Raw genomic sequence first — 24,940 nt, 5'->3', positions numbered from 1 at the left:
AGTTTACCTAGTACATTAAATCAAGTGTGAAAATCATTAATACTCGGTAGCTGTTTTTAAGTACAGCAAAGGAAAATAAAGCCCTCAAAGAGGAAGAAGATAAAGGAATTACCCCAAATGACCCTATCTATATGCAATTCAGAATTCAGCTCTATTAATCTTCACTTTTAAAAGTCACAAGAACGTGCAAAACTTGTTATAAGACAGTACCTCTTTATAAGCAATGCTATTAACGTATCAACATATTTGCAGCCTCAGAAAAGACAAACAACCAGAGAAGATACAGTTCTCTTCAGCTAAAAACTTTTGGATGCAATGATTATTCTGGTATAGCTTGAGATAACAAAGCAAGCTTTTTCTTAAATCAAGTATTTTCCTTAAAGAGCATGGCTCTGAATTTGGAACACTTGAAAGAAAAATCTGAGTGGGACATAGGAAAAAGGGCATGTTAAGTATGCTACACATATTTAACTGAAACTGAATGCCAATACTTGTGGAAACACTGCGTTATAACCAGACTCCCATGCCCTGGTAGAAATACTAAAAATAACAGATCCATGAGTGTACAGAAAGCAATAAGAAAATCTGGACCAAATTTTGCAGTGTCCATGGCAGGAATTTCTGCCTAGAATTTGATTAGAATTGCCGCAGGTTTTAGTACAAAGCAAAGGCTGAAGTACATTTATTTATTTATTGGCAAACCTGACAGTGGATCCTAGGTATCCTCTCTTCTCAAAAATGCAAACTTAGGAAGGGTGTGATCATCAAGCTTCCATAAAGGAGTCAATATGCAGAAGTCATAGCTTAGAAAAATCCTTTTTTCTATCTAGGTACAGAATAAGTACCTAGATAGAAGGTAGGTACTTCTTGTTACATTCCAATTTTTTTTTTTTTTGTGCAGACATTTCCCACATAAATTCTTTTGCAACTATACAGATACTTTACTGAATAATATTGGATACATGTTTCCAGTAGATTTTAGATCATCTCATATGTTTCAGGAAAAAAAAATCTGTCAGAAGTCTAAAAATGTGTTTGGATTAAGCTCCCAAACTGTATTACAGCTACTTTCATTACCACTGAAACTGTGATCTGCTGCAGTGTCCTGTGACCAGAGGAAGACGCAGGCAGTTCCCTATCTTAAATTCTTGCAAGAATTAAAGTTAACAGTGAATTTCCCCAAGCTTCTGTATACTACAGACTTTGAATAAGAACTAGAGCAAAGAGGGGGGAAAAAAAGAAGAAAATGAAAAAAAAAGAAAATGAAAATGAAAGAGAGAACAAATACTACAAGAATAACTTTCTCACTTCTCAGTAAAACCCAGAAATCAACATGTAACCTTACAAATACTACCCATTAGTATCACTCAGCTAACTGAGTGATAGCTGCTTGCATGCAAGCAGAGCTTACAGAAGTACAGCACCCACATTGCTAATTTGCCTCGTGAATAGTTTTATCATTAAGAGTTGATTTGAGCTTTTCTGCCCAGGTGCATTCTGTAGTTGTTGCTAATAAATGAACGGATTTCAAATTAAAATCTCTGAGACTGAAAAGCACCCAAGGGAATTTTCTGACTTAGCAATGCTAAAACTGAAGCTGTGAAAATGTGTGAATAGCAGTACACACATCCAGTTGGTGGCCAGTCACTAGTGGTGTCCCCAGAGATCAGTGTCAGGCCCAATTTAATATCTTTATTGATGATCTGGGTGATGGAGTCAAGTCTACCATTAGCAAATTTTCAAGTGGCACCAAGTTGGGGGTGAGTGTTGATCTACTGAAGGGTAGGAGGGTGCTTCAGAGAGACCTGAAGAGGAGGATAGATGGTTCAAATCCAAAAATATGAGGTTTAAGAAGGCCGAGTGACGGGTCCTGCACTTTGGCTGCAACAACCCCTGCAGCGTTACAGGCTGGGGACAGAGTGACAGGACAGCAGCCAGGCAGCAAGGGACCTGGGGGTATTGATTGTTGGCAGACTGAACATGAGCCAGCAGTGTGCTCAGGTGGCCAAAAAGGCCAAAGGAATCCTGGCCTGTATCAGGAATAGTGTGGCCAGTAGGACCAGGGAAGTCATTCTTCCCCTGTATTCAGCACTGGTGAGGCTGCACCTTGACTTCTGTCCAGAAGACAGTGACTCACCATCCACTGCCTTCAGCAGGCTATTGCTAGATAAAATTCAATTGTTTTGAAAATCTCCTAATTTGCCTTTCTTGTTTTCTCTTTGTTTGAGTACATTTTTTTTCTTCACATTGCTTCAGTGATGTTTTGAATTATGTTATTGTTTTGAAAGGCACTTCAACAAAAAGTAAAGCACCATCTGCCAAAAGCTGTTGTTTCTGCAATTTGGTTTACAACTATATAGCACCGTTCTGAGAGGGGACTCTTTTCTGTTCCTGGAAATGTTTGTTCCTCTTGCAAAATTGCCGTTAGTTACATAGTTATTGTACTGTTTTTTCTTCCAGATTATGTGCACACAAACACTTGTTCTCTTTTTTCCTTTTCTATTTCACTAACAGACCACTTCTTTTATCACCTTTTTAACTCGTTAAACTTACAGACTGTAACTATTGCTGCCTCCCTATTTTCCTCCATCTCGTAATGGAGGTGGCAGTTTTCTGTTACAGAGAAACACTTTGTACTTTCTTTAGCCAGTGCCATCCCTGGATTTTTGAAGCATTTCTTCACTAAATATCATACTTTTCTGTGAATGGTGCCCAAAGCATTTGCAATTCCCTTCCACTTTTGATGTGGATGTCTACTACATCTTTTAAGGAAATAAAGAAAATTGAAAATATCAAAGATCATAATTTCTTCATTTCAGGTTGATAGCAGTTCATTGATAGTTTTGTCTGACTACAGTTTTTCACCCAGTCCATTAATTTTAAAACAATGTCTTTCAGATCATGCATTTCCCTGTTAGATGAATTTTTTACTTGAGTAAATTATATATATATATATATATATATATATATATATATATATATGCACAAATATTTTTCTCTTACTAGTTAACTCAGTTATTCTGTAAGAGAAGAAAACAGTTTGGTTACAAGGGATTTATCTTGACAGATTCATGCTGTAGATTTCTTGTCACCTCACTATGCTCCAGATTTACAGTGTCATAAGAAGAAATATTAGGTTGGTAAAATTGCCAAGATTGCCAGTATTAGATATTGAATTCTTTCCTTGAGTGAACTAAGTCTGATAGCTCTCCTTGGTCCATTTTCTTCTCAATATAAGCTTACATTCCCCATTTCATGGGACTAGCTTATATATTCTGCAGATTACTGATTTAAATTACATGATCTTATGATTCTTCACCTTAAAAAGAAGGACAATATACTTTTAAATTCCTTATTAATGTTTGATAAGATCTAAAAATAAGTTATTATAATGAATTCAAGGTTTTCCTTTGAAACTATGAATGTAGTAGTTACTCTAGAGCACAGAATACATCACTCAAGAAAGAGATTTTGGGGGACTTTTTTGTTTGTTTGCTGTTTGATTAATAAAACAAGACCTGATATTTGTGCTTATATTACTTCTGTGAAGGAGCTTAACATCATACAGTGAGAGATATTTGACAAGGTGAAGCTTAGGGTGCCAACATTCAAATCTCCTTGTGCTACATGGCCACTAGTTTTCTCTGTCTTACCAAGACAGCAATTCTTCCTGTGCAATCATAAACCTAATGTGCAAGAATTATTTCACAACAGATCCGCTGTAGAAAGTTTCATTCTTCTGCTGTGTTTTTGTTCACCTTTTCCATGAGCAAAGATGAAACGGCAGAAACAGATTTATACACAAGCATGCATATGTTCCAAAGATGAATTTCCTTTTTAGCATTTGTTTAAAAACTTGTCCATAATTTCTTTGTTTCACTCCCTGTAAGTATAATACAGTAGAAACTTTTTTTTTTTTAATAATTCTTTCTTACTGTTGGAAATAAACAACATTGCATGCATTACATATTACCACAACTAGTCTATCACATGCAGTACCATTAGCAGTACCTCAGAAACATTGAACCACTGAATGTAATAGAGACAATTAACTGGAAGTTGAAAGATTTAAGACCTATGTTGTAAAGACCACAGCTGCTGTTGGCATTTGTCAGTGTACTGGTAGTTTGAACCCATTAAGTTCAACTGTTGTCATCACACTCTTTTCTCTTAACATCTAATTGTCAGATCGCCAGAAGTGGTCCTGGTTGGGGCAGAAAACATCTTCATCATAGATACATAGACTTGAAGTGACTGTGCAAAGGTAGACCCTAATCAGTCCCTTTGTTGGGTGACTATTATTGTCATCTTTACTTGTGTAAATCATCAAGATTTACTCAGAAGAAAATCCTTACCATTCCCATTGGATCTTCTGTTCTGTAATCAGCCTGAACAGCCAGTGCTGTTAAAGCTTACAAAGAATGTTTGCCGAGCATGTCTTACATGGCCTCAGAATATTCTACATACTGTGATAAAAAAATATGTGAAATCTGAGAAGAGTAGAGAGGGAGAGGAGAAATTCATGTTGACTCTGAATATCTTGTCTTCCATAGTGTAAAAATTGTGCATTAAAAAAGCAAGGTGTGTAATAAACTGTATGTAAATTGAAAGTTCCTTTTTCTTTTTTTCCCTCCTCAATTCTCAGCATTCATATCGGTGAAAACTTTGTTTGCATATGGATCTGATAGGAAACAGAGGAGAGCTTCCACACCTGACCCAATTTAATAAAAAGTCATATCATATTAGGCCAGTTTTGAAAGCCATTAATGCTTTATATATCAGCCCCTTGTTCTTCTGACTTTTTATAACTATAACTAAGACTTTGGACGGACACTGAATCTCAGGTCTTTGAATTTTACCTTTTACAACAATAACAGAATACAGAAACCATTCAGGTTGCCTTAAGGCATAATAGCTAGAAAAAGTAAATCAGTGAAGCAACAAATTTGAACCCAGTTTTACATGTCATCTTCAGATATTTCTGGTGCCTTAAAAAATCTAAAACTTCATGAAGTGGTGGCACAACAAATTTTGATGCTATTATCTAAGATGATCACTACAAAGAAGAAAAAGTTGTGGAAAGCTACTCTGTGAAAACTATGATTGGGAAAAGAACATAGCTGGGATCAGAAGAATGCATACTTTGGTGTTAGACTCACACATTGAAGAAGTTAAAAAACCGTACAAATCTCAATTTGGTCTCAGAATATTACAAATAAATTTCATAACTCTCTATTTGTTTTAGGGCAAATTTTAAATCTGAACCCTCAGTTGGAAGGATTCAGAAAAAAGGAGTCCACTCCAGTTGTGTGTTCAGAGTGATGTGAAGTAAAGTAATTTGGTATTCCAAAAGTAGGGACAGAGAATGTTATTAAAGATACCATCTCTGATGTTCAAAAAAGAAAGCACTCTCTTAAAGAATTTCATAGAATTTTCAAAAATAATTTTATAAATTAATACTATATTCAAACTAGCAAAATTTACAATTATGACGTGATATTATAACTTAATATTCAAAACCACTCAATATATTAATGAATGCAAGAATCTTAAAACAGGAATTCACTTGCAAAGACTGGCAGTATATTATTCTTAACAGAAAACTGGAGGTAGTTGTTATGCCTGAAAATCTTGTCAATTTAATGAATAAGTGTAATATAAACAAAACCAGACTTCTGTCATTTGTAAGATAAGCTAAAACCTGCTCTAAGACACACTACTGAGCAAGAATTGGGCAGTGATAAGAAGAAAACAGATCTGTTCTGCTATTATGACTTGTCTGTGCATAAACATCACAGCAAGATTACTGAAAGGTTACCACAAGCTGATGGTCGGAGACTGGAGTCTCTAAAATAAAGGCTGACATGAAAGGGCTGGCTTTTTCTCCTCTCTCTCTCTCTTAGCCTTACAGATGCAAAAACTAAACCTTTAGGTGCAGGTTTTACAGTCAATAAGTAACATAACAACCAAGTTGTCTCATGCTACGCCTCCAAATGCAGTTCTCCTGGTATTTGCATCTGCCTTTGCTGCATGCACAGGACCCAAGCAGGAGAGGAGGGCAGCCTGACACCGCTGGTTGTGACTGATAGCTGCCTTCTGTCCATCCCACATAAGAGATTTTCAGCAATAGCAACCAGGCTGATTGAATTGTGGACACACTATTCTGCAGTAGCAGCTTAATTCATTTGAATGACCATGCTGTGTTAAAACACATTTGTTGGTGACCTGTATTTTTTATTAAGGACCAAAGTTATAGATGTGAGGAGACAATTTGATAGGAGGCTGAGTTGTTAAATATGGCTCTTCAACAACAATTCTGAATTGTAGGCCAACAATCTGTCGAGAGTTGGGGTCTATCCAAAGTAATATTACAAGTGTTGGATGGGATATTTTAAAGATATGCCAGCACTCATGATTAAACCAGCAGATGTGTAAATTTTTTTTTCCCTTCAGTATAGTTTACAACATCTTTTTCTTTGGCATAGTTTACAGCAAGGTGTAAGACTGTTGTCATGCATTTAAGGTTATTTGGAATTCAGCATTCTACCAAAATGATGTCTCCTTTAATTCCCATTAGAAATGGTATGTATTGATTTCCACTCTCATCTGTGATGATTCACTTTTGCCCATAAAAGGTGATGTTGTTGTGTAGTGCCACTATAAAAAAATTTAGGTTAGGTAGAGGTATTTCTAGGAGTCAAAATCATACACAAATTTCACAATTTACATCCTACAATTAGGAAAATCAAAATTTCTACACCCTGTTTTCACCATTAACAAAGTGCAATTTTACTTTTATAAAATTGTACTAACAATTTGATTCTGATACCTAACAACAGGATTTTTTGTTGTTACTTGCTTTAATAAAATTGGTATGGTATATTTTAATTGCAGTGGGGTTTTTTTGAGTAGACCCATTGATTGCTTGGCACCCTATTTTTTATTTCTTCCATGGGCATTGTTTGGATTTACAAAATTTCAGAAATGTCACAGTTATGAATGGTTTTTATTTCTTTTTCATCATTTTTTCCCCATTCCCACTCACTTAAGAGATAGAATTCATCTTCATGTACAAGCACAACATCAAGGTTCAAACTGGCCTTACCTTAGGGTGGAATCCCAGCACTTCCAGTATAGTTATCATAAGCTTGGGACCACAGTCATTCTGTGTCTTGATTATGAGTCAAAGGGAATTGTATTGTCAGGGTAATGAATAATATAAATTCAATCTGCCGATTTGCTGTCCTTAAAATTTAGGTTTCCAGATTATTACACAAAGCAGAAATAGTATTACAGCCAAAACTAATGACACTATTTTTTGTATATGTACAAAGCTGGTGTGGCCTAATCCATCCATCCATGTGCAGTTCATTTGGCTTTCCTGTGAAACAGAAAAGAAAGGAAATGTGCTTGGTTGAAAATACAACCAGCAGTGTTAATTAAAAAGAAGGTTTTGAGATTCAGGTGGAATCTCAACTTCTACTTCACAAAGTGCTTGCCACATGTCTGTTGGAGCTTTTCCTACAGTTTCAGGAGGGTCTCCTTGGACCAAAATATCTAGAGAGATTGAGACTGTTCATAAAATTTTGTCAAGCACAATGCGTGCGACTGTGGGCGAGTGTTAATACTGCTGCAGGAGACTGTTAAAGGTATATGGGCACTCCAGTCTGTCCCAGCAGGGGAAATGTTGCATGTAAAAGATGTGCCCTTTCCATAAAAAACATATCTCTTGCATCCAGGAGTGCCAGCCATGACTGGGACACTTTCTGAATTAGAGTAACCAGGTCAGAAAAATTTAGAACAGCAGCAGTTAAAGACACAGCATTGGCATGAAATTTTCTGCAACAAACTCTAAACCACAACTGGCTGTTAAGATCTTTCTCTGGCCAGACAGGAGAATTAGGAAGGGACTATAAGTGAGTGATAATACCTCTTTCCTCTAAGTCAGTTACCAATATTGATTTTTAATGAGAACAAACTGAAATCCAAATATATGGGCCATTATTGTGTATGTATTGATAGGATTCCATTAGTGGGTTTTTAATGTCTCCTGGCTTATGGCCATAATGCTTTTGCAAATCAGACACTTGAATTGGATTGGATTGGATTGAATTGAGGTTTTTTTCAGTATAATTTCCCTGTCTACCCTGAGGTTTTTAGTGGACCTGGTGTCATGCACAAAGGAATTTGAGGAAGCTGAAGAACCCTTTTGCCTTAGTTAATTATCATGAGGATCACTGACTATATTTTCATTAGGTCGAGGAAACTATTTATCAGTCCAAAGTACAGAATTCCTATTTATGGTTTCATGACTGTTTGATGAACTGCCAATTGGTGTTTCAGTCTTTCTTAGTCAGTACCTGAGAACTTTGAGAGACATTTAGAATAACAATGTTCTGAAACTACAATAAAAAGAGTAAATTAGTCAGTCTGTCAGTCTCAAGAATGAGAATTGTTCCTCTTCAAAAAGGGCTTGAGAAATATTGTGACAAAAATTGGTTTCTGTGGATTGAAACAGTAATCATGTTCTTTTCGTATCACTGAAGTTCTTCATTATTAATCATATGTATTATTTATATATTCTTTCACAAAAAGGAGTTATATGCTATACAGAAGCATGGAAATTAAGGTGAATTTTGTATGATATATCTATTTTTGACATAGATGATTCTTTTTACAGGCTTCAGTTACCATCTCACCTCTTCCTGATCCTAACAGTTTTTCCAAAGCAGTGTTCACATCCATGGTTAAAACTGTACTATGACTACTCATTAGAATAGCATTTAGCAGCTAGAACGGAAGCTCTTGCATCAAACATGATGCAAGCCCATTCTTAAAAATATGACTGTGCATGAGGCTCGGTGGCCAGCTTCAGCAAGGCCAGGGACAACGTAGCCTCATTCTCTTATCCTCATAAGATATCTCACCCCTCTGGGTGGTATTATTAGTTTTAGTTTCTCACTTTCTGTAGATACACATTGAACCTTGTTTGCTTAATAAGCATTAATCACATCTGTTAACAACTAGTTATTTTAAAACATTTTATGCAGAGCCTGTTCTCTTGTCATTTGTTTTCATCTTCATTTTCATCAACTGGCTGAATTTCATTCATTTTAATGTGGAGGAGAGAAGATTTGAAGCTGAACATATAAACGCTATCAGTCAATGCCGTCACCATCTTCTTTAGAAAATAAGCAGTAACAGAATTCTGTTTTATTTTTGACATGTTTTAGTAAAACTAACAAATGTTGTTTATTGATTACATGGCTTCAATCTTCCTCAGCAGTTAACAAAAGGATCCAGAAAACAGCAGGATGGATAAATGCTTAAAAATCTGTTAGCCTAAAAGACAGAAAAACCTTAGCAAATCCCTTTACTCCTTTCAAACTCAATGTCCCTAAATAATAATTCCTTCTTATAAACATTTTCATACATAGCTTTAGAATTATTATATGTTGTAAAGGAGTTGATTGGCTCCACTACTTTTAAGTGCTGACAGATATCACTTTAGCATCCTTCTATTCACATAAGAGAATTTCTTTCTAATAAGATTTTTCCCCAACTAATGTTGTTATCAAATATTAAAGCAGCACTGAATCAAAAATACTTTCTGCTTTTTGGAAGAATAAAAGAGCACATTAAAAGAACTGCTAAGTAGCCTTATTAATAGGAAACATCTGTTAAAATAATGTGTGTGCTCAGTGTTATTGCCCACTGTGTGCCCTTTCTTACTTGTTCTCTATTGTTCTTCATTACGCGGCTTGGAATCAATTTACTGACAAGGACTTACTGATTTTTTTCATCTTGATGCACTTGGTAGAGCAAAGACAGTATTTTGCTAAATTTGGGCCTTGATTTTTGTTTTCACGTAAAAAGAACCATGTTGAAAGAACATACTAAGGCTATAAAATCAAGCCATTGAAACCTGGGAAATTAAAAAAATATGGAAAGCTGTATCCCCACAGAAGATTTTGTGTCTTGCAGCAGCAGTTACAGTAGGGCTAGTAACATGGGACAACACAAGATATTCTTCCTAACTCTGTTCTAAGAACTATTGAACTGCTTTTTCTGAAGGTTTTGGGTTTTTGGCGAGTATTTAGGCTATTTAGTCTGGGGTACCAAGCTGAATATTTCAATCAAAATGCCTGAAGTGTTGCAAAATGAAAACATTGAAAAGAGTGTCTTGTAACAGGTCAAGTAATCTTAATATTAACCTCTTTTCAGTAAATGGTTGTTGAAAGCCTAGTGCACTTTGAAAGTTAAGTAAAATGATGGATAATAGCACTTCACAATCATCCAGTAATCTCATCACAGTCGTTAGCAATGCATACTTCACCTAGTGCCCAGAAATGACAGAATTGTTTCCTCACCTTAATACTAGGGCACCGTGGCACGAAAGATTGCAAAGAAAATTCCTGACAGAAGTGGAAACAGTCCAGGTAGCCTCAGTACTTGAACCACAAGAGACCATTCCCTTAATAAAAGCACAAGGCTAGATAATCATATAAAAGATCTAGAAAGTCAATCTGAGAAACATAAAAATAAATATGAAGTGATGAAAGCTAATAAGAGTTTTGCAACTGGTGTGAGACATGCTAAATGGAGCTTGAAAAGGAAAATTGAAAGACTGGAGACTTGTAGAACAACCAAGTATATAGGATTGCTGACAATGCCTACAGGTAAGAAGGAAGAAATCCCATAGGGAGTCAGAGAGAAATACTAGTTGTTGATGAAGAAAATGGTTCTTGCTACAAGGAATACTGCCATAAGGACTCCCACCAAAGACTGAGGGAGCAGAAATACAGTATGTCTAACAACTGAAGTAATGTCAGCTGCATACAGACTCTGCTCTCATGCAGGGACAGAGCATCACCAATGCGTATACAGAAAGCTCCAGGTAGTCCTGTTTAGGGAATCCTTTCCATGAGACTGTTAATCTCCCTTCTGCAGAACTGTTCAGCGACAGTCTATGTCTGAACAATGTAGTTCAGAAAGGAAATGCTGTTTATTGACAAAGAATTCTGGCAGTAATATCACAAATCACCATCTGTAAGTTAGATATCACCTAAAGCACTTCAGGAGAGGGTTTCCCCTTCAATGGACAAATAGCAAAATTACAGACCTGCCCATAATTAGCAACGGCTTCCCTGCAATCAGTGGAAATTCAGGGGTGAAAGAAAAGTGTGCAAGAAGATTTAAGCTAACTTTAGGGTTCTCCATGGATATCCTTTTTGACAAGAGTGGAAACTTTAACATCTAAGGTTAAGCTCTTCTATATCACTGCAGCAGAAAAATAGCAATTATTTTAAAATCAGAAGACTCTAAGCATAAACAAGACAGACTAACAAACCTGACTTTAAGCTCAAAATTATATGGCTTTACAAGAATTTCTGCAAAGAACTTTCCTTCATACTTGGGAAAACAAAATCTACAGAAAATAGTATGTGATTAAAATATAATTAAGGAATATTTTTCATCCAAAGCAAAAAGATTTCTTTTTATTCTTTTGCAAAAATCAAATTATTTGTTACTATGAGAGTACTTTTGGGCTCTTTCAAAAAGCAAGAATTCAGTTAATCATGCACAATAACTTTCAAATAAAACCCTGAGTGGTAAAGCTTTAAAAAAAATGCTGCTGACTAAGTTTCATCCATGAACAGAAGGACCAAGAGAGTTTTCATTTCAGAATATTTGAGTACACATCTGTCGTTGTTCCTGGAGAAGTTTAGCACTATGTGTGTGTAACCCACTCTGTGTATTCTACTGCCTTCCACTTCATTTCTGAAAAGCTGTTAATAATGGGTGGCTCACAGTAGCTGCCCAGTGCACACCTGACACCTCAGGCTACAAGTGGGGTGCTAAATGAGATAAAGAGGCAAACCCTGCCAGGCAGGGTAATGTTTCTTTTTCTTCACACCCATAACTCAACCCTGATAACTCCCTCTGGGAAGGCAGCAGCACAGTCCCACACATCCTGAGGGGGCCATGTCTTCTAATGGGCCATAATGACCTCAGTGGCACCAACAGAGTAGGCAGCTGCAATGACCATAAAGGACTTCAGAAAATATCCTGTGACTCACAGGATTACATCATTCCATTGTGAAACTCCCTGGCCCTGGGGAGGTACTGAGCATTCCCTTCTGAACCCAAGAGGATAAAACTGGGGTCTTGGGACATTACCCCCACTGGACGGATCCAGAGGAGGACCAGACCTTCCACAGGACCACAGTATTCTGCTGCAACCATCACTTCAACAGGACTGCAACCACCATCCTGACCAAGAGGGTGCCGGGTTGTGCTCTGACTGCGGGTTTAAGCCAGTTCTTCTGTGTATCATCACATTTATTGTTATCTTTCTATTAAATTGTACCTCCAACCTGAAATCTCTCTCAAGGTATTTGTGTGGGGTTCATTTCTCCCGCCAGTTCACTTTCAGGCCTTTGCAACCTCTTAATGTCTTGCTTCAGAAAAGCCTCACACTCATTCTGTCCTACCAGAATGGTGCTCCTTAAACCACCTCTCCCCACTGCAGTTTACAGACCTGCTTACCTCTATATATACCTCCACCTGTTTTCCAAGCAGTCACCTACCATCTGTACTCCCCGTGACTGTGACTGTCTCTATTCATTCAGTGGGTGAGCTACCTACTGGGCCACTGGGTCCCATTATGGCCTTTGCTTCATTGTAGAAAGAAAGGCTTGTGTCTCTAACCTTCTAATGAGTACAAATCTTAGTGTAGCTTGGTATTCCTGAGGTTTATTTGCTCAACAACTCCAAAAGCCTATTTATTTTTTGGAAACCAGACTAGTCAACTGGATGTTGGGCTGTAGCAGGCATACAGCTTGGCTGAAGGAAGGTAAAGATCCGTCACTGGAAAAACCTTGGAGATAAGAGAATTACATCAGTCAGCTGAGTTCCTAGTGGAGAAGAGCACCACATCGACGAAAGCACTTCTGACAAACGTCTTTGTGTATCCTCTGTGCTGACCTGCTCCAAGAAGCCCCAGATTGCAACTACCCACAGAAAGTAACTGACACATTTTGCCAGTGAAGATTCTCCATCATCATTTTGGAACTAGCACGGGAAGGGATGGGATCAGACTGCTGTTGGACATCTGTAGTTGTAAGAGCAGGACTGCCAGCACAGATTCACATGGTCTGTGCGAGTAAATGGGAACACCCCTTAACTCTGATCTACAGATGTCTGTGCTTATGTCCCTAGCATGTCCCCCATCTCTCTTTTGTCTCTGATAAATATGCATATCTGTCTTGATCTTGTCATCACTTAAGACTGTTTCAAATGTCACCCTGCCTAGCTACTGAGTAACAATACATACAGAAATAAGAATTTGATTAAAGGATGCAAGAAGGAAAATATATGCAACATTTCTGTGTTTATGCATTCAGTAGCAAAAAATCAGTAATATTGATATGTAAATACCTATGTAATGTCTGACATAATGTGCACAGATAGACAGTAGAAATTAAAATCACTGAGGAAATTGGTAGTCCATGCATCCCAAAGGCTACTATTTAGAACATAAGAAAGAAAAAAATTATAAACACTACATTGTAAAGAAAGAAACAAGATATTATGGTGATTCAGCAGATATAGTGCCGTGTTTCCTTTAGGAAATTTTCAGAGATTCATATTATTTCTACCAGAATATTTAAAAACACATTTAGACTACACATGGTGGATGATTTTGCCAACTGAGCAAATGAAATCTTCTAACTTCATTTGCTAAATAAGTTATTTTATAGCCTACTTGGTAGAAAAGCAAAGTTTCTGACTGTTTTACATAATGGACACAAGCTGCTGACTGTTGTCTAAATGAGACAGTGAAATTGCCTATTGTTCTGGAGAAGTAATTTTTCAAAATCATTCTAACTTACATATTTGTTGGCTAAGCCTATCAAATTTACTCATATAACAGCTTTCAGAAAGCTGCAGACAGTAAACACATTTACCCACAGCTTCTGTGTAATGATCCATACAAAATTTAAACAATTGCTCATATCCCATATCTTACACACACATTAGGAGAGACTACATTTTGTGCCTTATGGTGCTGAAATTTTCATATAGAATAAACACCCTTTAAAAATATGGCCCAAACCTTCTAAGAAAACCTTTTTTCTTTTTTTCACAGGTTCCATAGTTTATAAAAACCTAAAAATTGTATATTCATGATATTTGAGTTAAAATAAAAGAATGCATGAAATTATTAATTCAGCTTTTCTCAAAAAAGTCTTTAAAAGATTTCATCATTGTGAACACTAGCCTGGGCTTTAGTCTTAAAGATATTTTGTCTCAAATCAATTCTGAATCTTAGTTTAAGGTCACAGTTAAAACATTATAGAAACATTAAAATATACCAACATGTAAGGCATACATGGTTTTTTCAACAAAAGTTCATATCAAAGTTCTTGGCACTACCCATACACAAAAGTAGGTAGTGCCTGGAGTGCTGTAATGGAGGGATATGTGAGTTCTAGGCAGTAGAGTCTGGCAAGGTGAGGAGGGTGAGTGACCCTTTCTGTGACTTACCATTGGAAATGCACAGAGCTTGGCATTGGGATGAGTCAGGAGCTTATGGATCAAGATTAGCCAGCAGGCCCTGGGGACACAGGGCCCCATGTTGGGCTAAGGGCTTGCCACCAGGATTTGTGACCCTGCAGGTGACCTACACTGCCTGAAGGACAGCACCCAGTGGAAGGGAGCCACAATGGAGCAGTTTGTGAAGAACTGAAGCCCATGCAAGGGACCCATGATGGTTCATGGAGGACTGTATCCCATTGGAGGGGTCCCATCCTGGAGCAGGGGAACAGTGTGAGGAGTCTCTCCTCCTGAGGAGGAGGTAGCAGTAGAGACAATGTGTGATGAGCTGACTGCAGCCCCCACTCCGCATCCCCCAGCACCAGTGGGAAGGAGGAGTTAGAGTAAATTTGGAATAAAATCAAGCCGAGGAAGGAGGGATGGATGGGTTGAAGATGTTTTTGAGTGTTGAGTTTATTTCTCATTACCTTACTTTGATTTGAATGATAAGAAATTAAACTAATTTCCCTGAGCTGAGCTTGTTTTGCCCATAACAGTAAGAGGTGAGTGATCTCCTTGTCTTTACCTTGATCCATGACCTTTTTGTTCCACATTCTTTCCCCTGACCAGGTAAGGAAAGGAGTGATAGAGTGCCTTTGGCAGGCAACTAGCTTCCAACCAAATTCAAACCACCATAGATATGATATAGTAATTCCGTATTACTATGGAAAACAGCTTCTTCCCTTTGGACATTAAAGTATTCAGATGACATACTGTGCCCATGCCCTGTGTAGTGACTCTCTGTTTCATATGCACTGAAATTTTAGGGATAGCATTGTGCTGTATTCTGCATTGGTATATTGCCAAACAAAACTGACAGCTGACTGGATATAGATACAACATAGAAAAAAGAAATAATACATTTGTATAGGATATTGTAATAAAAATGATTAATCAATATTAACTATGGTAATTAAGAACAAAATATGCAACAGTGAGGTGCTAATATAGCTTTATCTGCTGACATGAATACTGAAAAAAAGATCAGTCTTACAGCCTGATCAAGAAGAAAAAGTAGTAGCAATTAAGTCATCAAATAACATATACCTAGTTTGCATAACACGTGCAGTAATTAGAATTTGAAATAACAGTTCACAATATTTGGCGCTATAGATTTACTAAGCATTTTATGTGATCAACCCCTTAGCAGCAAGACTTCTTTGCTTTATTTGCTCCTGTGATATATTTACAGTTACAATGCATTGAATTTTGAAGGTTTCACTCCATGAAATGTGAATACAAGCAATTTTTTAAATGAATGAGGTCTATGTTCTAATATATCTTCCTTGCTCATATATATTGCTGTGTCTACTTACCTGTATGATTACACTTCAACTTGAAAAACATTCCTGACATGTCACTTAATCTTTTCCATAAATTAATTAAAAATTAGTAACCTCCTGATAGCACTCATTAAACATGTACAGATACCTTCATGATATTCAGAATTTGTGTCCTAGCACATTGAATTAGAACAGCCCACCCAACTATTAGGACCAAGGCAGAGTTATCAAGATTTTTATCTTATACTTTTTTGGTTTTAAGACTTTTTTGTATGAGCATAAGCATAACAGTCTGACTCTCCTTAAAGAGTCAAGTCCAAATATCATTCCACAGCTCATGTAAGCTTTTTTTCATTTGACCACAGGCTATGTTTTAAGCTGTGATACTGGGTATGCATTCTCACATCACCACGTACCACTAGATTTGTTTCAGGTCCAACAAGCCATAAGAAACTTTTGCATTTAATCAGATAAACAGATCTGTTTGCAGACTTGGTCCCAGTAACGGGAACCCTTGAAGCACCAGGCTGCCTGTCTTGCTTCCTCTTTGTGTTCGAACTAAATATTTATATCTAGGCTGTATCTAGGTGTCGCAGGTTGGGTTTGTAACCAGGCAGAAACACCAATTCAGTGTAGTGGTTTGGCCCAAAATACTCATTACTGTTTACCTTCTGTGAGATAAGAATTAGGAGAAATGCAAAGCAGGCACCAACTTTGAAAGAATAAAAAGTTTATTAACAGACCTAAAAGAAGGAAAAAAAACTTATACCACACCTTCAGAACTCTTCTCCTCCCCCCACCTTCCTCCCTTCTCCCACTGACAATGTAAAAAGACAACCCTTCAGATGTTCAGTCTGTTTACCACTTCCATAATAACCTTGTTCAGTCCATTTAGAAAGAGAAGTCTCTCTTGCTCATGCCATGAAAACATTATCACAACGAGACAGCCGCCCTCTTCCAAATAACCTTGTCCATTTAGGAAGAGGTCTCTCTGCTCTCATGTGAGTCCCTTCCCACAACTTGCAGCTTTTCCCACAACTGCTTTTGAGGCTCCACTCTTGAATTACTGGGGTACGATTTTAAGGTTGAGCGGTTCAGAAACAAAAGTTCTCTTCACCCGTCTCTGGGAGCATTTCATCTCTAAGAACAGAGGCCCTTCTCCTTCCCTGGGAGCAAAGGGTCTTCCTCATTTCCATCTCTAGGACCGTCTCTGGGAGCATCTCTAGGAACTGAGGTTTTCTCCTTTTCCATTTGGAACAAAAGTCCTCATCTGGTCCATCTCTCCCTGTTCAAACTTCTCATGAAATTACAGCTGCGTCAGCATCTGCCTATCTCAGCGCAGGTGCTTCTGCTTACAAGTTGAACACTCCACCCCCCAGATCTTCATGAAATTACAACAGGATACTCTGATATATCATAGCTTCACAACAGACTTTCAGCTTTAAGCATCTCCTCTTTCTCTTCCCTAGGGTTTTCAGCTCTTCACAGCACTAAAAGTGTTAATATCACCTTGGCCTTGCAGCTGGAATGTGGCTTATTGCAGTGGAGAGGGGGGAGAGCTAAGCCGCTCCAGCTGCCCACAGCAAGGTGGTGGGGGGGATTCCACGGGTGTAACACAGAGGCCATCGGCTCCAGGATGGCCGTGGCCCGGCCAAGCCTGGCCCCTGCACGGGGCCGGCAGCCGCCTGTCCCAGCACTGGAAACAAGAGAGAGTTTGAGGGGGAGTTTGTCTATTCTTAAGTGCGGATCACAGAGGCGGTCACAATTTTAAGCGGCTTAAAGAATTGTCCATATTCTAACTGGCCAGCTGATAGTTTCTGTCAAGTCATAGGGGAAGCTGTAAGCACTCCTTTGCAAGAACATCACTTCCGAGACTCTGCTAGCTAACCCATGACACTAGGGAGACAAACCCCAGCACCACAGGACCAGCTGAGAAGAGAGCAGCATTTCTGATGCCACATTGTAAGTCGATTGATGGAAGAAAACAGCTTACAAAGGGTATCATTTGTGGGTTGTGTGATTCCAAGAAGTGCTAGTAAAGCAATTAAAGAAATTGTTGTGTCTATACACTGCTATTACATCATTCTTCTTCAATAAATAGATGCTGCTTAAAAATATCCATAGAGATGTAAGCATCAACTTTGTGCAAAAATCAGATCATACCCCAGATTAATCCAGGCTCAAGTCTACAAGGACAAGTGACTCAAACCAGTTGCAGTGATAATTTGTGTTACCAAAAAACTGCCATGTGACTGAGTGTAACTTAATCACAAACACCATCCACATGAATCAGACTTGACTATCAAAGCCCTGCTCCAATTGATCAGACTGGTCTAGTACCAACTGGATGTCTTGGAGACACAGATGAAAACATGATCTCTCTCTTATTTTGTCATTTAGCTAAAATGTATTATTTCCCCTTAGTGAATAGATAATCAAGTGTATCATTAAAAAAAAAATAAGAGGGACAGAAAGAGTTGACATCTATAATAAATTAACCTACTGATAAAATATATTTGGGGAATTCAGGGGTCACCTGTTAGCCTGATACAAAGCTACAGTACTTGAACACAGGATATTTAATGTATTTTTTTAACAACAGCTTGAAAATGCTTGGCTTTCCATTTTTGAAAAAAAGACCTAGCAAAACCATTTTGTGATTCAAAATATAAAATCTTTATGAAACAATCAGAGGTCAGGTGAGAAGTGAAGACCAAATGTTTGCAATAAGAATGAGCGTGTTCATCAAAAGCAAAACAGAATCTAACCCAGGAATCAGAGATATGCAAAAGCAAATGGGTTGTGGATATATGATGTGACAATATTATTTTTTAGTGCTAACCTTCTTTAGACTAATCCCTTTTGAGATATGCTTAAAATTTTATATTAACCACTTACCAGAAAATCCAGATGCTTTAACAAAAAAATCTAGTTGCCAGACCAATACCCTGATTGAAAACGAGGTAATTCTCAGTGAAAGAAACTTGGAAAAGACACCATGGCAACTGAGTCATCTATAACAGAAGCAATTCTTACATTTCAGATGGGAGAAAAAAAATCAAAAATTCAAATGGGAGAACAAATGAAACAACAGGTGTCAAAGTATTAGAGAGCACTTAAAGCACCATTAAGTTACCTACATTTTCCAAAAAAAACCCCCAAAACACTATAATTTAGAAACCTCTGAGCATTATAAACAATATATTTTGCATATTTTATAATCGTATTATATATAAAAAGCAAAGGGTTGATTTAAACAAAGAGAGTGAATTTGTTTAACTGAGTGGCTCTGGGATGGGGAGAAGATGCTCATCACAGCCCTCCCAAGTTATTGATCTGACTGAAAATACACTACTAAAAAATGGTTGATTGAATGTGAGACCCAGTAGTTTGTCTCATAATACTCTTAAGTTTTAGTGGCAATAAACTTAGTATTTAGGAAAATTTGAGAAAATGCCATGAAGGCAGATGATGAATATGTGCCTAAAGTCTATCCCAAAGCTGCAAACACCACCTTCTGCTCCTGCAACGACCTGTTTTTTACTCAGTGGTACTGTTTAGAACTAGGGACCAAATTTTCACAAGATAGCAGTTTAACAAGTAGAAGTCATTTATGAGATTTTCTTTCTTTATTCAGATCAGACTCATTGCGTCATAGGGCCCAGTGCCTTGATGGAAGTGGAGAGTACCATGATGCAGATCAGGAGTATTCACAGGGTAAAAATCATTCCATTCCCCCAGACCTAGGTTGATTATGTGCCAGGCTGGTTTCTCAGTGTTACTCTTTCTTATGAAAAATTTTCAGAATATAATTCTGAAAAGGAGTTTAAAGATATATAACATACATATATAGTTAATGTGCTTTAACACATAGAAACTTGTAATACAAAAGACAGTATTGCAGACCTGCATTTCCAGCAAAGTTTAGTTTGCCCATTAGTTTGCATTTTGTATATTTGATTGTATTTATATTCACCTAACAATTCCTCTCCTTCTTGATGCTGTTATTACCCTACTATTTGAATAATTCCTACAGAGATTGGTGGGTGTTGACTGGTGAAGTATAGGCTAAAGGATAATATGATACCATTCTATGGCTACTTGAAAAGTACAAGTGCAAGGCAGACTCTACTTGCTATTAGTAGATCACCCAACAAGAAACACCCACCACAAATTGCAAATTGAGCAGGTCAGGTTGAACATCAGTTGAAACAATTTCCAGCACTGGAACAGTATGTTGTAGCAGGTTCAGTTTGAAAACAGGCAGAAACACCAATTCAGTGTAGTGGTTTGGTCCAAAATACTCATTACTGTTTATCTTCTGTGAGATAAGAATTAGGAGAAACTCAAAGCAGGCACCAAACTTGAAAGAATATAAAGAAGTTTATTAACAGACCTAAAAGAAGAAAAAAAAACTATACCATACCTTCAGAACACTTCTCCTCCCCCCACCTTCCTCCCTTCTCCCACTGACAATGTAAAAAGACAACCCTTAAGATGTTCAGTCTGTTTACCACTTCCATAATAACCTTGTTCAGTTCATTTAGGAAGAGGAGTCTCTCTTGCTCATGCTATGAAGACATTATCACAACGAGACAGCCGCCCGGGTTGGTTCTCTGCTCACATGCGAGTCCCTTCCCGCGACTTGCAGCTTTTCCCACAACTGCTTTTGAGGCTCCACTCTTGAATTACTGGGGTACGATTTTAAGGTTGAGCGGTTCAGAAACAAAAGTTCTCTTCACCCATCTCTGGGAGCATTTCATCTCTAAGAACAGAGGCCCTTCTCCTTCCCTGGGAGCAAAGGGTCTTCCTCATTTCCATCTCTAGGACTATCTCTGGGAGCATCTCTAGGAACCGAGGTTTTCTCCTTTTCCATTTGGAACAAAAGTCCTCATCTGGTCCATCTCTCCCTGTTTAAACTTCTCATGAAATTACAGCTGCTTCAGCATCTGCCTATCTCAGCACAGGTGCTTTTGCTCACAAGTACAAGTTAACGCTCCACCCCCCTGCCTTCATGAAATTACAACAGGTACTCTGATACACCATAGCTTTACAACAGAATTTCAGCCTTAAGCATCTCCTCTTTCTTCTCCCTCAGGTTTTCAGCTCTTCACAGCAATAAAAGGGTTAATCTCACCTAGGCCTTGCAGCTGGAATGTGGCTTATCGCTGTTGGTCACATGATCTTTTGCCGGACAGCGGTGCAGCTTCAGCTGAATCTTGGCCGCACTGGAGAAGGGGAGCTGAGGGGGGCAGCGGCTGGAACAGGGCCCATCGGCTCCAGGATGGCCATGGCGCAGCCCGGCCTGGCCCGAGCAGGGCCTGAGCCGGGCCCGCCGGCCCTTGCACGGGGCCGGCAGCCACCTGTCCCAGCACCAGAAACGAGAGAGAGCTCCGCCCGGCATTTGTCTATTCTTAAGGGCAGAGCGGTCAGAGGCGGTCAGAATTTAAGTGGCTAAAAAATTTGTCCATATTCAAACTGGCCAGCTGATAGATTCTGTCAGGTCACAGAGGAAGCTGTAGACACCCCTTTGCAAGAACATCACTTCTGTGACTAGGCTTGCTAACCCATGACATATGTCCAGGAGATGAGGTGGGAGGTTTCCATGATTTATCTATACAATGCAGACTGACCCATCCTAGGACCTTCGTAGAAGTTGCACTTGAGTCCCAGTCTTAACAGCTGTGCTGTGATTACAGACAGGATGAAACACTCCATGGTATTGTACTCTACAACTCCTCTCCAGGGAATATCAGGCAGGAAAATATACTTGTGAAAATGCAGGTGCTCAGGAAATCTTAGACCTCTCACACCAAAATTCATCAGTGCATACATGTACGGAGCAGGACAATGCAACAGACTTGCTGTCATGTACAGATTTACTTCACACAACATGGCCAACATTTGGTCCAGTTGCCATGTTCTCTAGTACTGCAGGTTGAGAAAAAGAGAGGAGAAAATGTAAACCATTATCTAGATATTTCAAATGTGAGAATTTGTCACAAAATTGACCACATAATGCAGTAGGGTGGTTCAGGTTGCATTGCAACAAAACAAAACAAGACAAAAAACAAAACAAGACAAAACAAAACAAAACAAATTAAGAATACCATCAGATATTCTGATTAGCTTTTTTTCACCTCAATGTGTTTGCTGCATTTGGGGTTGAAACATAAGTAATATGTGTTCCACAGAGGGTAATAAAAAGCATTTCAAGACTGATTCACTTTATAGAAAAACTTTAAAAACAAGGCTCATGAATTCAGACAATATATGTTATCTGTAAAGTATGTATTCAGAACACACATTTATATAACAGCTCTAAGAAATATATACACATGGCAGAGCACTACCTTTACAAAACGCACTTCTACTTTGTATTAGTAAAATTATTCACATGTATATTTACAGGAGCAGCCCCTAAAACTAGATATAAATAACTAATTACCCCCATAATTGAGTATCAAAATAAATCTGATTACTATGAAGGTTACAGTTTATTAAAGTAAGAAAATAGTAATGAAACTTTCATTTTAATTTTTAAAAAAGCTATCTTTGTGGTGCATAGAAAAAAATATAAGTGTGCTTTCAAAAGGAAAGAAAAGGCTTCTGTGGGGTCAATTGGTGTTTTTCTTTGCCTTTTCTTCCTTTACCTTTCATGACAAAATTGCTGTATTTCCAATTTTCTCTAATAAACAGTAAATTTACTTTTAAATTCAATACTGATAAACTTAAAATGGAAATATAAATTTAAAATGAAATGGCTGTCAGGATACTGTACAACACAGCAGGAGAAGCAGACACAAAAAAAAGCAGACAGAGGAGATAAAAACATCATCAGCATCTATTACAATTTTTATGTGGCATTCTGTAGTCATAGATTTCATGTTAAAATATGAGCACTTTCCTCTGAATGAATACTGAGACAACGCTTAATTGACTTAGTTCGGATAACTTGCCATTGTTTCTCACAGTCGACAAGATGCTAATTTAATCAAATCCACAATTTAATTACACCCATAGTCTCAAATATTTTAAACTGAGCCTTTGTGTAAAAGCCAAGACCACAGTCTGTGAGATGATGTCTCTGTCATTTTTGCTGCCTGATGCAACAAGACAACTGCAGTCGCAGTAGAAGTAACAAGAACAAGATGGTAATCAACAATCTAGTTATGCACTTTGTCAGGTAAGAAACTATGTCACAACCGTTTTTTTTTGATGGTTCTCATGACTATACTGTAAAGATCATATTTTGCTGTGCAGACATGCTGTAACTCACATCAAAACATGACAGCTGACTTTTCATTCTAAATCAGTACAAAAATTTGTTCTGTTCAAGCTCATGACCAATGTGATCCAAGGAAGCACAGAAAAGTGTCTAGTGCAGACAATATTGTTGTAATTTTCAGTTTCCACATGTGGGCAGAAAAACCCTCCTCAACCATCTATCATGGTCATAATTATGTGGCAAAATTTGAAAACTAACTGTATTGGTAGGAGGTCAAATTACCTCTGGTTTTTTGCTACAGGAAGTAGTTTTCCTTCACAGCTTCATTCAGCTTTTCCTTACCTTTCCTTTCTCTACTGGTATTTTTGCAGAGAAAATTATCTTTAGCAAGCAATGCCAAAATAGCTGTGCAGAAAGTTTTCTGGAAAGTCTTCTGTATGCCTCTCACAGGTATACAGAAAGGGATTCACATAAACTGAGACATATTTTAGTACAGAAGGGTACAAATAGCAATTTCTGACAGCCTACATGACCAACATTTCATTACCTTATTCCTGCTTTTGTCCCAATTCTCAACTTTACATCCAGCTAACTCTTCTCATTCCTAGAGTTAGCAAATTAAAACTCAGCATACCTGTGGCATTTTCTCTTCCCCTAAATTTGGACCCAAAGCCTGGTGACAACCTCTAGGAGGATATTCATCACAGTTGGATGTGGAGCTTTTTTGATTTCGTTTGTTTGTTTCATTTGTGTGTAACTAATTCGGTTCAAGGCAGGACATTTGGTAGCCTGCTTTACTTGTTCAGTGCTGGGGTTGCGACTCCCATATTTCAATGATATCTCAGTTATTGTGCTCTGCTACCCCATTGAACTTACTTGCTGCAGTCGAGAAATATTATGCAATTTTGAATGTGTCAGGTAGCAGAAACAGTGATTTATTATCAGGAGTTCACTAAAAAGTGTATAAAGAATACAACATTCTTGATGTTTTTATCTGTTTTACAAAATATATCCATCCTCACTAAGCCAGAATCTGTACAAGGGTTATGCTTCACTGATAAAATCTCTTTTCTTTAATAGTTGCTCCTTCTGACAGATAGGGGAAAAAAGGAAAAGGTAGAAGATGCATGGCTTGAAAGTGTGAATAACTATTCAATGACAACAAAGAAACAGGCTTGCAGGATCTCTATATCTAGTCTGCCATTCTCTGTGAATTCATCTTTTTTTCTTGATCTTTATTCTATTTGGAAATGTTTTTGTATGCTACTTCCCATGTTACACTTTCAGTGTCGTTCAGCTCATGTATAATCCAGCTCCTCTATTTGATCTTGTTTCATTGCCAAAGTGTCCAACAGTTTGACTGTTTATCTGCTCAATTCCTTGAGAAATGATTGTATCCCAGGTGCACATGTCCTTTCTAAAGGACGTCAATTCTTCTCAAGGTGGCTGTCATGCAATGGTTTGCAATATTGTAAGCAGAAGCTGAGTCCACAAAGGGCAGCGACTCTTTGGGTCTTTTCTGACCTAAATAATTGGAAAGCTGCAGTTTCTAGCTCCATTCTCAATAACAGTATGGGTTGGAGTATTTCTTCACATGTGAGTTCTTTCACTATTGCAGTTAGCAACGCATTTCTATGATGTTTTCTGCATATGCGCTTGTTTTCTTTTTTTGTAGTGCTTCTGAAAAGTCCCAGGGTTAGCTCTTTTAAATCACATTCTAAGAGTTCCTATGAAATAAGTAGGACAACTGACAATAATACAGAGTTTTAGACAGAGAATAAAGGAAGCTTTATATTACTCACCAGAACTTGGAATGGGATCTTTCTCTTTC

Source organism: Corvus cornix, chromosome Z (genome assembly GCF_000738735.6).
Source record: "Corvus cornix cornix isolate S_Up_H32 chromosome Z, ASM73873v5, whole genome shotgun sequence".
NCBI classification, from domain to species: domain Eukaryota; kingdom Metazoa; phylum Chordata; class Aves; order Passeriformes; family Corvidae; genus Corvus; species Corvus cornix.
This window is presented reverse-complemented; position numbering follows the sequence as displayed.